The sequence below is a fragment of the Temnothorax longispinosus genome, chromosome 6 (genome assembly GCF_030848805.1).
Source record: "Temnothorax longispinosus isolate EJ_2023e chromosome 6, Tlon_JGU_v1, whole genome shotgun sequence".
In the NCBI taxonomy this organism is placed as follows: domain Eukaryota; kingdom Metazoa; phylum Arthropoda; class Insecta; order Hymenoptera; family Formicidae; genus Temnothorax; species Temnothorax longispinosus.
This window is the reverse complement of record NC_092363.1, coordinates 16,060,586-16,075,337: the sequence shown is the minus strand read 5'-3', so window position 1 is coordinate 16,075,337 and position 14,752 is coordinate 16,060,586. Positions and strand designations below refer to the sequence as shown.

At 40.7% G+C, this 14,752-nt stretch overlaps 1 protein-coding gene across 1 annotated transcript in view; it reads right to left on the bottom strand.

The window, feature by feature from the left end:
- Window positions 1-14,752, bottom strand: part of LOC139814715 (uncharacterized) — a 29,034-nt gene that overhangs the window by 2,431 nt on the left and 11,851 nt on the right. The window lies entirely within an intron of this gene.

The window sequence follows — 14,752 nt, the reverse complement described above, 5'->3', positions numbered from 1 at the left end:
TGGAACGTATGTGCCTCGTGCGTGCATCTCGTACGATACAGATGAGTCGCATCGCATCGTGAGACCGAGATCATTAAGTAAAGCGGCGATTGCGCAACAATAGTGCTGATAAAAGTGTAAATATATACGATCAAACGATTCGCAACTTTCAAATCGTACTATCCTCCCATTCCTCCCGCATCTTGTTCTGCATAAGTAATTTTCTCGTTGCGTGAACCAAGTATAACAATATTATTCATCGGACAATATCACTTTATCAAGTTTTATAATTGCAATCTCATATATTGTACTTTCACTTTGTGAAGAGCTCGCTCACGAAAGAAATCAAATCACTATTCTTCGCAGCTCGCAGATCTATACGTGTCGGAAGTATTAGTAATATTATTTCTTTTATACCTATTACTGGGATATATCATCATAAGTACTGGGATTTCTAAAGCATTATACGTCCCTATCTGGGATTACGTATAGAATCCTTCTTAATATGGAGAAAGACAAAGAGAGAAAAATGATAATGCGATGATTCATAACGATTCGGAGAAATTTTTCGGTGTCATTGTCCCATATATATCTATATGTATATATATATATATGTAGATATATATATAGATATTTTTTTAGATTTTTTGATATTCAACATTATATAAAATCTAGTTTTATGTATAGTTGTCTAGCGTGTATTTTATATATATTTTTGGTATTATATTATTTTATATTATTTATTATTAATTAATTCACGTGAACGGTGATCTTTTTTATCCGATGTTAACGTGCAATAGTGCATGTAAATGACAAAAGCGTTTTTCAAATAGAAAAAAATCGGTGGAAAATCCGTGAAAACATTGATGATTATCGCCGGACAAATAGAGATCGGTTAGTGATAAAACTCGGTTTTCAAGAGCTTATTGATCATTCGCTTTGTTCTGGGAATTCCTTTATCGTAATCATTGTCGAGTTTCGAAATGCACTAGTCTTTCTTAAAGTAAGCTTGAAAGTAAGCTCTATAAATTTTTAGAAAAATTAAAAAAAAGAAATAATATATATTGAAAATTTTTCAGAAATTTTTAACCTAAAGACTTCTTCAATAGAAAAATGTAAATTTACTTTAATCTTTTATTTTGTAGAAATCATTATCTCAATAAGATTTTGAGATAATATAAATTCCGTATCGTGGAATTTTTAATAAAATCTCTGTTAATAGCATCATATAATTATCATTCTCCAGCAATAATTATATCTCAGCGCTGCTAAACGTTTTCTTCACAGCTTCGAGGAAAATTAACACGAAACTTGTCGGAATTACCTCTTTCGCGTGCAAGCCTCCACGCGTGGGGAATACCTCTGTCTTTTTATGTGGAAAATTTTATATGTAAAATACTATTCTCGCGAATTCGTTACAATCTTTTCCAAGTTTTCCCTATTTAGCAATACTAACTGGAATCTGTCATTATTAGTTACATTATACTTGTGACGCTTAGTCGTCGATGGTAGATTGGGATTTCCACATTTAATACTTCTTAGTCTAATGTTCTATTTTTCAGATAGAAATGTATAGAATTCACCAAGTTCAAGCCATTGATACATGCGACAGGTACAAATAATTTCGAATATCGTTTAAATCGGCCAAGTTCTATCATGAGGTGAGGTCGAGGTCGGTACCGATCGGTTTTGACCGGTCGGGCAAAACTGTCGTTACGCCTACTAAGCAGAAGGTCGAGGTCGTTTCGAAATTCTCAAAGAGGACCGCCGTGCAGGGCGATCAGGCAGGGTGCAGAAGGGGATGATTACCGAAAATGGCCGTGTATTTGCCGCAATTACCGGAACAACGGTAACAAAACAAAGGCACTAACACAACACTCTACTCGGATTGGTGTCGGCAGGACCATCTGTTAGATAATAGTCCGTTTCTCCCGAATGATTCTCTATGAGCGGACGAGTGAGAAAAGAAAAATTACGTCCTATTCCATTCAGAACGAAGGATCGTTTTTTATCCTCCTCTTCTTCTTCTTTCCTTCTTCCCTTTTTGCTTAACAATGCTTTATTAGTACGGTGACCATACGTCCCCGGTTTTTTAGTGACATTTCCGAATTTGTCGTTCCAGTTAACGCTATAATATTCTATGTATAATGCATTTAATCATTTTCTTTTACAGACTTTATTATCCTTGCATTACAATCGTCTTTATAATATAATGGATAACAGATCAGACCAATAAACATTATCCCGAATTTGAACTTGAGAAATATAATAACAGCATTTTCCAACCACTAGATTTCGCAACCTAGATAGATACAGATCATTAATTACAATGATAAAAAAATATTGCGTATTATGGTAAAGTTAAATGTGGATTGAAATTTACTTATTGTATAGTATTAAGCGATAAATAATTAAATGTAAATTAGCTACGTCATTTACATCTTTAGCACTCTCCTACGCATAGGAAAACCCACTCTTTTATCTATACGTAATGAAGAGCGTAAAATCCGAAACTAATTGTAAGCTTTAAGCGGATTTTCCATCGTTATTAATTAATAATTTAACGATCAACGTCACAGTCCATGCTCTATTTCGCTCGTACGCTCGTAGTCATCGTCGTTGATTCCATCGACATTTATCGCACAGCTGACCATTGTCGTTACGCTAATGCTCGCGTTGTGATGATGATCGATTCTCAGAAGGCGACTTTTGCGTCAAAGATCGCAGTGTTGTCGTCGTCTCTCCCGGCCGAAAGAACACACGAGTCCTGACCAAAGGAACTCCGAGTTGTTTACTGCTGCCCTATATCTTTTTCTTTCTTTCTCTTGCCCTTCCATCTCTCTCCTTCTCTCTCTTTCACTCCGCGGGTGTGAAACCACAGTGAGGTGGTTTTGGTGCTTAGTCCTCCGACCAGCCATCTACTTAACGAACCATCCATCGACCGCCGTCATTTCGCCGTTTCTCGGTTTCCCTCCCATCTAGCCGCCGCCCCCGTTCTTCTTCCATTTCGATCCCCCATCTCTTCTCCCGTGCTACCGCTATCCGGTACACGGTGGTTCGATCGACCTCATCTTCTCGCTACTGACTTAAGATTGTTCAGAGATTTCTTCTCCGCACCGAGAAAAGAGATCCAACCTAGGCGATCGTGATTGTCGTCAACCTTGATATTCGCGAGCAACATAGAAGTTGCATAGTAGTCACTTTGTTATCAGAATGACGTTGCAATTTAAAAATCGAATCTTTTCTCGTCTCGAATTATTAAATTCTCACAAGTTGGTTTGAGCTAATTAGAAGTATTGTACATTTGATCGCACGTACGATGCGCCGATAATTGCATAATTCAGAATTGCTGAGAAATACGTAAATTTACCGTGAAAATGTATTCCGTATTTTTTTCCTTATTAGCTAGATATAGACGTTTTCCTGTAAATGAAACTTTTCCTTGAAGTGGTTCGAGACGAGAGAGAGAGAGAGAGAGAGAGAGAGAGAGAGAGAGAGAGAAAAGAGAAAAAATAGGCGAGAAAAAGAGAAAGAAATGCGTTGTCGCGAGTTCGACGTGCTTTCTGCGAGCGCCGGTTCCACCTCGTCGATCTCATCCTTCGGCGGCATAGCGATCGACGTGGCATGCACAGGATTCAGAATCTCGGACGAACCGAGAGATCATAGCCGTTAGCCGTTAAGAAGAACTCAAGAAGCTCGTGGGGCTTCGGTTCCCACCGAGATAGATGCTCGTTCGGTCGTGTAATGTAAGTCGATATTGTCGCGTCGTCTTGATATAACGTCGGGCCGAGAGCTCCGTCTATATGCGACCGATATATCGGTCGATATGTCGGCTGCACATAAACCAGGCATAACGTAGCGAAGAGAGAAGTCTTATGGATACGCGCGCTCAGGAAACTCGCGCGTATCGCTTACCATCAACGATTTCTTCTTATACCGAGTATCCTGTCTCGAGGATAATGTTTCTTCTCGGAGACGACGAGATCTCACGGCGAGTTGCTGTTTTGATATCTGGCAATACGTCTGATTGAGAGAAAATATTTAACGATTGAAACTAATAAATCGAAAATTTTCTGAATAAATTCTCACTGTGAAAAATCGCGTTAGATGTGTAAAATTTGACCGTTTTATCTCTGTAATATCTATTTCATTGTCCTATAAAGAAGATACGTAAAATTTGTGCTATGTCAAGTTTATGAAAAAGGCATCAAATGCATTTATATATTGTCCAACGGTACACGTGAAGCAAAATGTTTGCTTCAAGGGAAGGAGTACGAAAAGTATCAGACATATTTTCCCACCTCGGAATAATTTGATTGAGCGCCGTTCCTTCAGATCGACAGATCGACTCCTATGGGAGTCAGTAACCTGAAGATTCAATCTGCGAGAAACCGAGATCGACAATGCCGTTGCTTCACGCGCTGCTCGACTTCAATGACCATCGCCAGTAATTTCGTTCGCTCTCGGTTTGTGTTCTCCCGTGCCTCTTCTCCCTCTCTTTCACCTCTTCTTCACAATCCGTTCTCATTCACATCGCCATTCATCCCCCGTGCATTCCTTTATCTCGCCGTTCCTGGACGCTCCATTCAATTCGCCGGTTCCGAAATTGTAAGAGGAGGAAATCTGTTTAGCGTAACGTTGCGCTGGCCGCAGAAGACTTGGGACCCTGTGTTTCGCACGCATGCATCGTGCTGTAATTTGTCCTGGTCCAGACAATGGGACCACAAGCTTAGGTGCCGAGAAAAAGAACTAATTGACAAATTTGCCTCTTCCTCTCTCGCTCTTTCTCAGTTCCTTGCTTTATCTCTTTCTTCTTCTAACGCTCGAATCTTGGGTGTTTGCACCTTTCTCAATATGATCTCTTGGCCAGGATTATCTCTCTTGTGCATCCCTCTCTTCCTCGCTCGTTCCCGCGCAATTTTCAAGATGAATGAAGAACGAAGCATGAATGGCGAGCTCCATCGATGCGCCCGGAAATACCGAGATCTTAGGCTTCAACCGCATAGCATCGTAATAATTGCTGGTCAAGATTACATAAAGATTCGATCGCGATCAACGACAAAGTTGTTTACAAGAGAGTTAAAATAAAGATAGAAATAGAATGTTTAAAATAAAAATAAAATTATATTGAATTATTTGATAAAAATAAATACGATTGATATATTTTCGTATGCTCCAAGCAATTTGTACATTTCACAATTTTGTTACACACACACACACATACACACCATATATTTACTATTTATTATACTTTTAAAAAACTTTTATAAAATTGTAATAACAATTAAATAACTGTTTTATTTTCATGTAAAAATATCGCCCCGCGCTGGTAATTGTTGGTGTGAGATTTTGCGAACGAGTTTCCGTAGTTTACTTGTAATTTTGTACACTAAACGTTTTCACAGGACCGCCTCAAAAGTGGGCGCTGAAAGGAAGCGACTTTCAATTACGCCTTTTTGGCTTCTGAAAGGCCGGTTATTTATTGTGTCTTCGAAAAGCGACGGAAAGGATAATTGAGGTAACAGTACGCTTCGTGTATACATACGTACGTGTATTCAGCGATCCTTTCTTCACGTAATTTTAGGATCATTTTTTCGCCTGAGACGTTTCGATGACGATCGTCTGTCATACACGTGTTTTTTAACTCAAACGAATATATTGTGCTTTCTAAATAAAGCAAGAAAACATTTCACGATTTTTTCAAACTATTCTATAATCGCGTTCAGCTCGATTGCGATTGTTAAATGAATCTAGAGCGCATCGGAACACGCAGCAAGAAAGTAGTGCAGTAAAGATAGAAGAATCAGATAAATCGGATCGGGAAGACCTTTCATTCAATGACATTGCTACTTCCAAGAATAACTTCTTGTCTGCTGGAGACTCTACAATTTTTCAGCTCGAGCTCGACTTCATCCGGATTCGTTTAAATCAGTATACTCAAATTCCTTGTATTGAAGCATGGCAGGGTCACAGAAGGCCTTTCATTAGGATCCGGGCCGACGGACTCGCGTAGGTGGCCTTGCCCTTCTTCAGATATAGTGACGACGAGTTTTCTTTCTCATTTCCAGACTTTTCTGGTAAACATCATAATTCCAATACAATATTATTGTTATATCTTTATTATCTGGTGGTCTTGTAAATATTTTATGTAAGATTTAAATTTTAAATGTTACAAAAGTAAAACTTTTAACATTATTTATTTATAATTGCAATTGAAATTTATTATGTAGCTTATGCAATATAGCTATTCTATATATTGCTTTGCATTTGGAAAGTACACAAAAGTATTGTTTCCTCGACGATGATAATTCTGCGTTTTTACGGCGAATTACTCCAGTAGTTGCCGGTATAGCGGAATAGCAGCGAAAGCGGTAGTAGATCGTTAATCAATTGACCACGCTCAAGTCGTATCGTTGATTGGCTATCAATTAATCCAGAGTAAGAAAAAAGTATAGCTGAAGAGGGTCTCGAAGTATTCTTGCCACTCGACTGCGCTGGGTCGGCGTTTCGGATGGGTCGTTGGCGATTGGTCTTTGATTCCGTTATTGTTTATCGGCTGAATTCTGTCACGACAATGCTCGCTTACTTTTTTGCCGGTGGATTGCCGTCGTCCGCAACCGCTTTTTTCGCGAGCCATCACGCACGTACGAATCCGTTTTCACGTTTCAAGCCATCCAGTAGCCCGTACGAGTCTATTAGACAGCTCAATGAATCTCTAGACGTTTTCCAGTTTTATAAAATAAATAATAAAAATTGCATTTCCCCCTTTTCTTTCTTTCAAATCAAAGTTATTGCGTTTGCCATTCCGATAGGAGAAAGTCAATTATTAATAGTTAAAGCAAAAAAGTATTGGCAGATATCTGCAAAATTCTTCACTGAGTATTGCCGATATTAAAAAATAAATAAGAACAGGTGAGACCTGTAACATTGTGAGGCAAAATGGTACGATCAAAAGGAAGCAGCCGTGCCTTCTCGAGCGTGGATCACGTAACTACCTCCTCCACCTTCTCTTGTCTTGTCTCTCGTTCCTTTTCTTATCTCGTTTCTCCAAGAGAGGTACTCTCTTCTTCCCTCCACGTATCCATTCTATTCTTCAGTCTCTCTCTCTCTCCTCTCCCTCTCTTTCTTTCTTGTTCTCTCGTCTTTCTTCTCCTTTCTTCCGTCGACACGATCGAGTCAGTGTACCGGCGATGCTACGAGTACAAGAATTTCGTACAGGAAAAAAAGACTGGGAGCATGGGCTTCCTCCCGATCCTAATTCGTCTACCTCACCTCGGTACTTCCGTTCACCCGTTTTAGTACTCTTTCTTCCCACAAAGAGCCTCTTGTTTTTTTCAATTATAGGTAGGTGCCCCCCGATCATCTTTAGACGCATGAAATTTGCCGACGGTACACGGCGTCCACGGCGGGGCTACACGAATGTATATTTTTCGGAAATACCGAATTTCATAATCAGCTATTTCACCTGATTATTCGTCGATCTTGCAGTTACAAGATCTTTTACCGAGATTATGAGCTACGTATTGGGGTCGAGGTAACTCGACGGGGTCACGTGACGACATTGGGATTTGTGGAATTTCCGGCATAGATGCGAGATCGTGTAAAAAAAGGATCGACACGCATGGAATCTGCTTGCTGAGCATTAAGATTAAATGCCGAATTTACATTGTGGAATTTAGGATAAAATTAAGTATACTTCAAAAGACCGAACACACATTCGAGATACATGACTCAATAGTAACCATGAACTTATCCGGTCAATTTAATATCTTCAATATGATTCATAAAATCAAACTCGTTAAGATGGGAAGAAAGTTTCCTGTAGCGGCCTGAATAAGAGTATGCTAATTCATTGTGAATATTTTCTGCGAATGGCAACGATTACGAGGAACGTGGTGGAACTTTAAATCCGCCGGCAAAGGTCGGGATTATTTATGATTTAGAGAAGTAACGAAAAGGAACGCGACATGAATCGCGAATGACGTTAAGAAGTTCTTTTATCATTATAAACTAAAAAAGTGAAAAATGTGACATTTTCAAAATGACTCATGTTAATTAAAGAAATTGTTCATTATTATAAAATAAAAAGCTTAGTTTTTATTCAGATACTTTTAAGGCGTTTTTGTCTGTGTGTACGAATGTTTCGGTAAAATGACGATCCCGATCTCCGTGAATCACTTTCTCGCTTCACTCGTCCGACATGATTCTTTCTACGATTTCAGTCGGCGAATCAACCTTGGATCGATTTGCCCGAGATCGTTCCTCGATCAACTCAAATCGATTCGAATCAGTATTCTTGATTGAGGGACGTCTCGATTTTTGGCATTGAACACTCACCCTTATACATAATCCGCATCATCTTCCAATGGTTTCGCGTGCATTTTTCCATTTTGCCTACAGAGATTTCAATGATTGTCTAAAAGAAAATTTTGATGCTAGAATCATATATTATTATTGAACTTTGATGTACTTTTAACGCTTTTAAAAATCTCGGAAATATTTGGAAAAGTAGAAGACAATGAGAAAAATTGTTGAAAATTGTTATTTAATAAAAAATTCTTACGTTAGAGCTTCTGAGAATCCCATTTAAGGCTCGCTTGCTCAACGTGAAATTCATGACGGATTTTTTGATCTAAATACCGGAAGTTAAATTGGCAATAGAGACGACGATCAGAAAAGCGTGGGCAGAAGAAACGCGGGATGTAGCAATAGTCTGTCTCCAGTGGTCTGGAACTCGCGTCGATCGCGTGGGAAAACGGTGGGTGCATCGGAGCAAAAGGGTTTGATTCATTCAAATTTGCCCTTTCTACAAAGCAACGTTTTATCGTGTCGCATATTTTTGGTGATGCATTTTTTAAATCGTCGTATTCGAAGATGTATTTTTTTACCCACATATCTAATATTATATTTAAATTTATAACTAAAAGTTATTTTAATTTTTAATAATAAACAATGATTATTATCAACAGGAGTATAAAACCAACGCAAATTTCGTAAGAATTAATTTGTCATAGTGTTATTCGTGTGACAGAAAAATAAAGATATTCTAGGATTAAAGAGAAAGGACCACCTCCTCGCGCCGATTGTTCGACCTTTCGCTGCAGGTGGGCGAGAATGATCGTCGAATCCAGGATGAATATACAATATACTTCATTGGTAGAACTAATTAAGGAGGCTTCTCTAGTCGGACACGCTCGTTGACTTTATCGCCGTGGAGAGATACGGCGATCCTTCGGGGATTCGATGTAAGGAAGAGAGGAAAGGACTCGCCCGTGCTTCCGCCTATCTGCGGCTAAGTCTTTCGCTCGGTCCCCTGTCGTGTGACGAAGAATACGTGGAAACGGAACGGCACGACTGCTCCGTTTATTATCGCGGTTGGACTAAGCGGTCGCCACACGGGTTTCCTTAAGCCGTCCGCCAAGTGCGCGCCTGATTGGACGGACACGAAGGATGTTGTACCACCAGGATACGCGATAAACCGGCAGGCGATAAAGTTCCACCGAGTACTGCCGCAGAGGAGGAGGATTTCGGAAATTCCACTTTGCGGAAGGCGTCTTGTAAGATTTCCCAGTAGATTCGAGGGCGTCCGGAATCCTCAGCAATTAGCGAATATTTTATAATAGAATCCGTAAAAAAAAACTCTTTCTTAGATTTCCTAAAGAAATATGTTTTTAAGCGCAAATAGATAGCAAGACTTTTCATTTTACAATTTCCAATTAATTATCTTTCAATAGAATTTTGATATGAAATTCTTTAACTGTAGAGGTGTACAACAATGTTAACGATTTTGTTTAAAAAAATCGTTTGCATTTGACTGAAGGTTTCTTGAATAAAAAAATTGCGAGAAATCTAGAAACGCTTTTTACAACTGTGTGGTTGCAGAGAGTTTATAAAAATGTCATTACTATATCAAATCATTATGCAGTCCTATTAGCATTAACTTGTTTAATGCAAAGTAGCAGTCTAAGAGTCAGTCATGAACATGGTTCGCGCAGGTACACGATGCAGCCAACGTTTCTAATTGGCCAGGACGCCATTTATACGAGTAGAATGTATTGCGAGGTAAATAAGTACTAGAAGACTGAACAACTGTCGTGGAAGTCTACGATGGTGCCAACGGATTTACGAGTTTAATTAAGTTCTGCGGTCGCGTTTGTCATTTTAGTAGGCATCGAAGGCTCGTTGGCCAAGGTTCGAACTTCGCTTTCTTACGAGAAGTACAAATTGCAAAGAAGAAAAGTTTACGTCGTCGTTTCTCAAATTGTGCAGCAGCGATAATCTCATTTTCTTCACGAGTCTTTTTCATGAAAATTTTCGATGTCATTAAGGTGTAACTCGATATAATTTAACGTGTAAGAATTCGTCTAAAATTATTTTGAGAAAATTTTAAAAAAAGGTAAATAAATGCACTGACGTGCTAAACGCTGCTTCTTAATGTGTTATAGATCCTTTCACATCCCACAAACGATTTAGTGCGTGTTAATAACCTCGTGATAGAGCATGATAGGGGTCGCCATGTTGCGAGGGTGAGTCGTGATAGGAGTGTGTGTGACACTTTCCTAATTGCCTCGCAACTTCCTGCCCTTTCCCCTGTTTAAGAAAAGCAACCCTTATCCGCCTGTTTCTCGCGGGGCTGGTAGACTTCGGATCGGGAAACTTACGAACAACTGGACGTAATCCTTTGCTTTCTACTGTGCTATAAAGATAATCATTTTATACAAGAAGCTCTAGCTTTAAAAAACATAAATAACTTTATAAACGCGTTACAGTAAATATAAACTTTTACATTTTTTTACAGAAATATATTATTATATGATAATATGATAATCACACACACATGAAAAAAGAAGCTAAATTATTTTTCTATATATTTGAGTTTTTAATAATTTCGATGGTGAGACAAAATTGTGATTGTGCCTATTGGATTTACGGCAGTCGGATGTCGGTTAAAATGAGATATTGGAATTGGACTCGCCATATAATGCGTACATGGATAAGATCGTGCCGTTCTCAAGAACATCGAAATAACGTTTAAGTAAGAGTGCCAGCTGCAGCAAGTAGCAGCAAGGAGGCGTAATAATCTCGTACAAGCACGCACTAGGCTTCCATTAAGCCGCGTCGGCAGCATTCTAAGTACTAACGAGTAAAGTGCATCAAGGCCGAAGGAGTTGGGTACTGAGATTCACGGTAGGACAATCAGTAGGTGGAAAAAATGCGTGGAACAGCCAGAAAGGTAGCCGCATTCTTGGTAGCTGCAGAGGCACGTGGGAACCGCGAGATCGGGCCTCCTCTCTCAATGCTCTCTTCACAAGGTCCTTTTCTGTAGATCTCGGTCCCGGCGCGGCGCGCGGCGCGGCGATGTAACGCTGCTCTCTCGCGTGACTCGTCGTCTTTTTGGATATCTTCTAGGTAAAGTACGAGCATCCCGGTAAATAGGTAGAGAGTCGAGAGATGCGCCGGTCGTCGGGTGCAGCTGCGCGGCCTCTTTGTCTCTTTCTCGCCGGCGAGTAATATGCCGGCAAAGAGGATATGAGAGAGATGATTTCCTTCTTGCTAACTCGCGACAAGCTGCTCCTGGATTCTTCGCGCGCACCTCCCGGGGACGAAGCTCGCAACGCGAATTACACGCTTCTTAACCTTAACCACCCGGTAACTGGCCTCACGTAAAAATCGTCAATCGTTTGCGCGGCCGAAAAATACGCCGGCGAATTGTGATCATGAAAGAGAGAAAGAGAGAGAGATTGTTTCTCTTATCGAGAATCATTGATATTTTTCTTTCATTCCTTCCTCTCACAATATTTTTTTCGTCATATTAAAAAAAATTTACGACATTCTAGTTGGAAAACTTTTTATCTATTATCTCGTACCTGGCGGATTTTTCTAATTTTACTCGACTGCTCATTTATCTTAGCCGGATAAATAACTTCCTCCTCGTAAACCACTGTGACGCGTCTTTAGAAACGTAGTTTTCGTCCCTTTCTCCAACAGCGAACCTGTTAGAAGGCATGTCCGACAATCTTTCTCTCTTTCTACATAGTCCGTTCTCGCCGAAGAGAAGAGAGGAAAAGAATGACTACGCGACGACGACGAGAACGAAGAAGGAAGACGCGAAGACGGGAAACAAGAGTTCGCTTGCAACCTATACGAGTAGACGTGGAGGCAGACAGAAGGAGCAGAAAGAGTCAGCACAGAATATACAATCAGCATGATTGTTTGACACCCCATAATCAGCGTCCTTACCCCTACTATGCTGGCAGCATCGTGGCTTCACCGTTCGTTTTACCCCTTCCCGCCCGCGCGTTTCTCCTTTTCCTGGTGCCCAAGCAGGCACTCCTCTCCGTTCCTTTCACGTTGATATCACTTGAGATCCGCTCCTCTCCTCTCTTCTCTCGCCTCTCATTCCTCTCGCATCATCTCTTCGGGTACCTACTCGGTCCGTTGCCACTGCGCGCGGGGCCTCATTACCCCGATCATGACTCGAAATGAGACTCGGCGGGGCAAGGAAGAAACGGACACGGTTATATTATAAGAGACAGAAATAATGCTCGCTTCTCTTTTTTCTTTACTTAGGGACCTCCCGACCGACGCGACGCGACGTGGCGCTTACTCTTTCAGTCAAGACAATATATGCGGCAGTATTTGTATTTTGAAATTTACACATGGAATTGCGACACGCACAGAAAACAATCGTAGAATTTATTTTGTAATATTCAAGAAAAATTGGATAAAAATGTTTAACTTTTTTCTTATTTCTATTTTATTTTCCAAGTTACCGAACCGTAAATCTTATCAATTTCATGTATATATAGTTACCTGTTATTACATTTTTACTCTTATGATAGAATTTTTAATGATTTCACTTTTTCTTAGAACTTTCCGACACGTACGTGAGATTTAGAAAGCAATCACGAGATGACGAAAGAAGATCACGGAGAAACGAGACGAAGAAGAGGAGGAGGCGAATAGGTTCGATTCAGTAACGTCGCAAGCGAAGCGAACAGAAGATAAAAGGAAGAATCGCGCGAGCGAAGGGCAAAAACAACATGGATCCAGCTCCGGATCGATCGAGAAGCGACCGATCGATCCCTGGTATTACGCAGACGTGCACGTGAGTTATACGTGAGTGCACGAGCATGTCGGGTGTGCCGATGCCGTCGTCAGAAAGGTCCGAATCGAGTGAAAAGAATTATCCGAGGATGGAAGGGCTGCTAAAGACAAAACGGATAGCTCTCTACCTTTTTCTTCTCCCTTGAATCTGACGGGAGGAAGAAGATTACATCCACCGACGCGCTTAGTCATTTTGCACCAAGCGCAAGCATGAGAGTCCGGCGCGTATCGAAATTGGAAACTGCTCATTAGAGACGCGAAGAAGGGAAGAAGTGTCGAATGAATGAGCGGTAAATGGAATATCTGCTGAGATTGCATTCATTCAAGCTAAGGTAGTGAGAGTGAAATACATCGTTGATCTAATCTGACTGATTTGGCGTTTGACGGTCTTTCAGATTCTGACAGCGGCTAACGAGTCAGTTTGCGTTCTTTCGGGCACGCAATGATAAGCTTTGCGCGGATAAACGAGCTAATTACGATGGTCGATCCATAGAAGTGTCTCGGGTGACGAGAAGTCTCAGTCCGGAAGGTGACGGAGGACCTGATCGCAGGGCGAGAAGAGGCGAGGAAGCCGGGGTTGCGGAGGAGGAGATTAGGGCAAAGAGAAACCGCAACGTAGCTTCAAAGAGGTCTCACCAGCCAGAGGCGCGTCTACTTAACTTTGATCAGGTCGAGACCGCTGATGCGAGACGAGCCGCGCAGAAATAAAGTGCCTTGCCTCGACCTTCCCGCCTTTTTGCATCCTAAATTATCTCGATAGTTCGAAATATCGAAGCTATCCGACAGGCGCGGAGCTCGCGCGTCGAATAGTTTCTGTCGTCATCGCGCAAAAGAGAAATGATCACTTTTTTACTAGCTACGACGAATTTCAACCATAATTGAACGATTTAAAGCCACTGGCGCTGCGGTAATTTTCCGACGATTCTTTGTCTTTTTGTTAAAGGAAAATTTTTGTTGAGTGGAAAGATTTTTACGGAGGAAAATATCTTCGTAGATCTCAGTAGCTTATTCGTGACCGATGACGTTCTTCCATGAGGAGGAGGACACTTTTTCCTCGTGCTACGGCGACGCAACGGTGCATCGAGAGAGATCGGCAAGGAGGGAGATGGAAATGGCAGGTTGAATGTCGTTATTACGTTGAATTAGAGGGTGCAGAGCCGGAACGAGGTATGAAACTATTACCTCGCGAAACGGCAGAGATCTCCTCTCTTTCCCTCCCAATCCGGGATCTCCCTCCTCGATTCCTACCTCTTCACCCTCTTGCGACAAAGGGTTGGGTGGGGTAGAGTGCGTATCGAGTCACTCTTCACGAGGCATGTTGCGCGAAGAGAGCGCGAGATGATGATAGCGGCATCACGGATATTCATCACGAGCCAAAGAAGCAAATAAACTGGAAGATGTTGTTTCTGCTTAACACTTAGACAAGTGGCGTGTAAATTTCCACTGAGATATAAACAAGCCAATCTTTATATATGATAACATACGTAAAGACTATCCTTCGAAAAATTTATCCACAATAAATAAAATAAAATATCTCTTAAAACTATTCTTGTTATAATAAATTTAAAATTTTTCTTCTTCTTCAAGAAGAAATGGGTATATTAAAATTGCGCGACGTCGAAACAAGTGTGATAATTGTTTTCGATTTCTAAAAGATCTCCCAGAG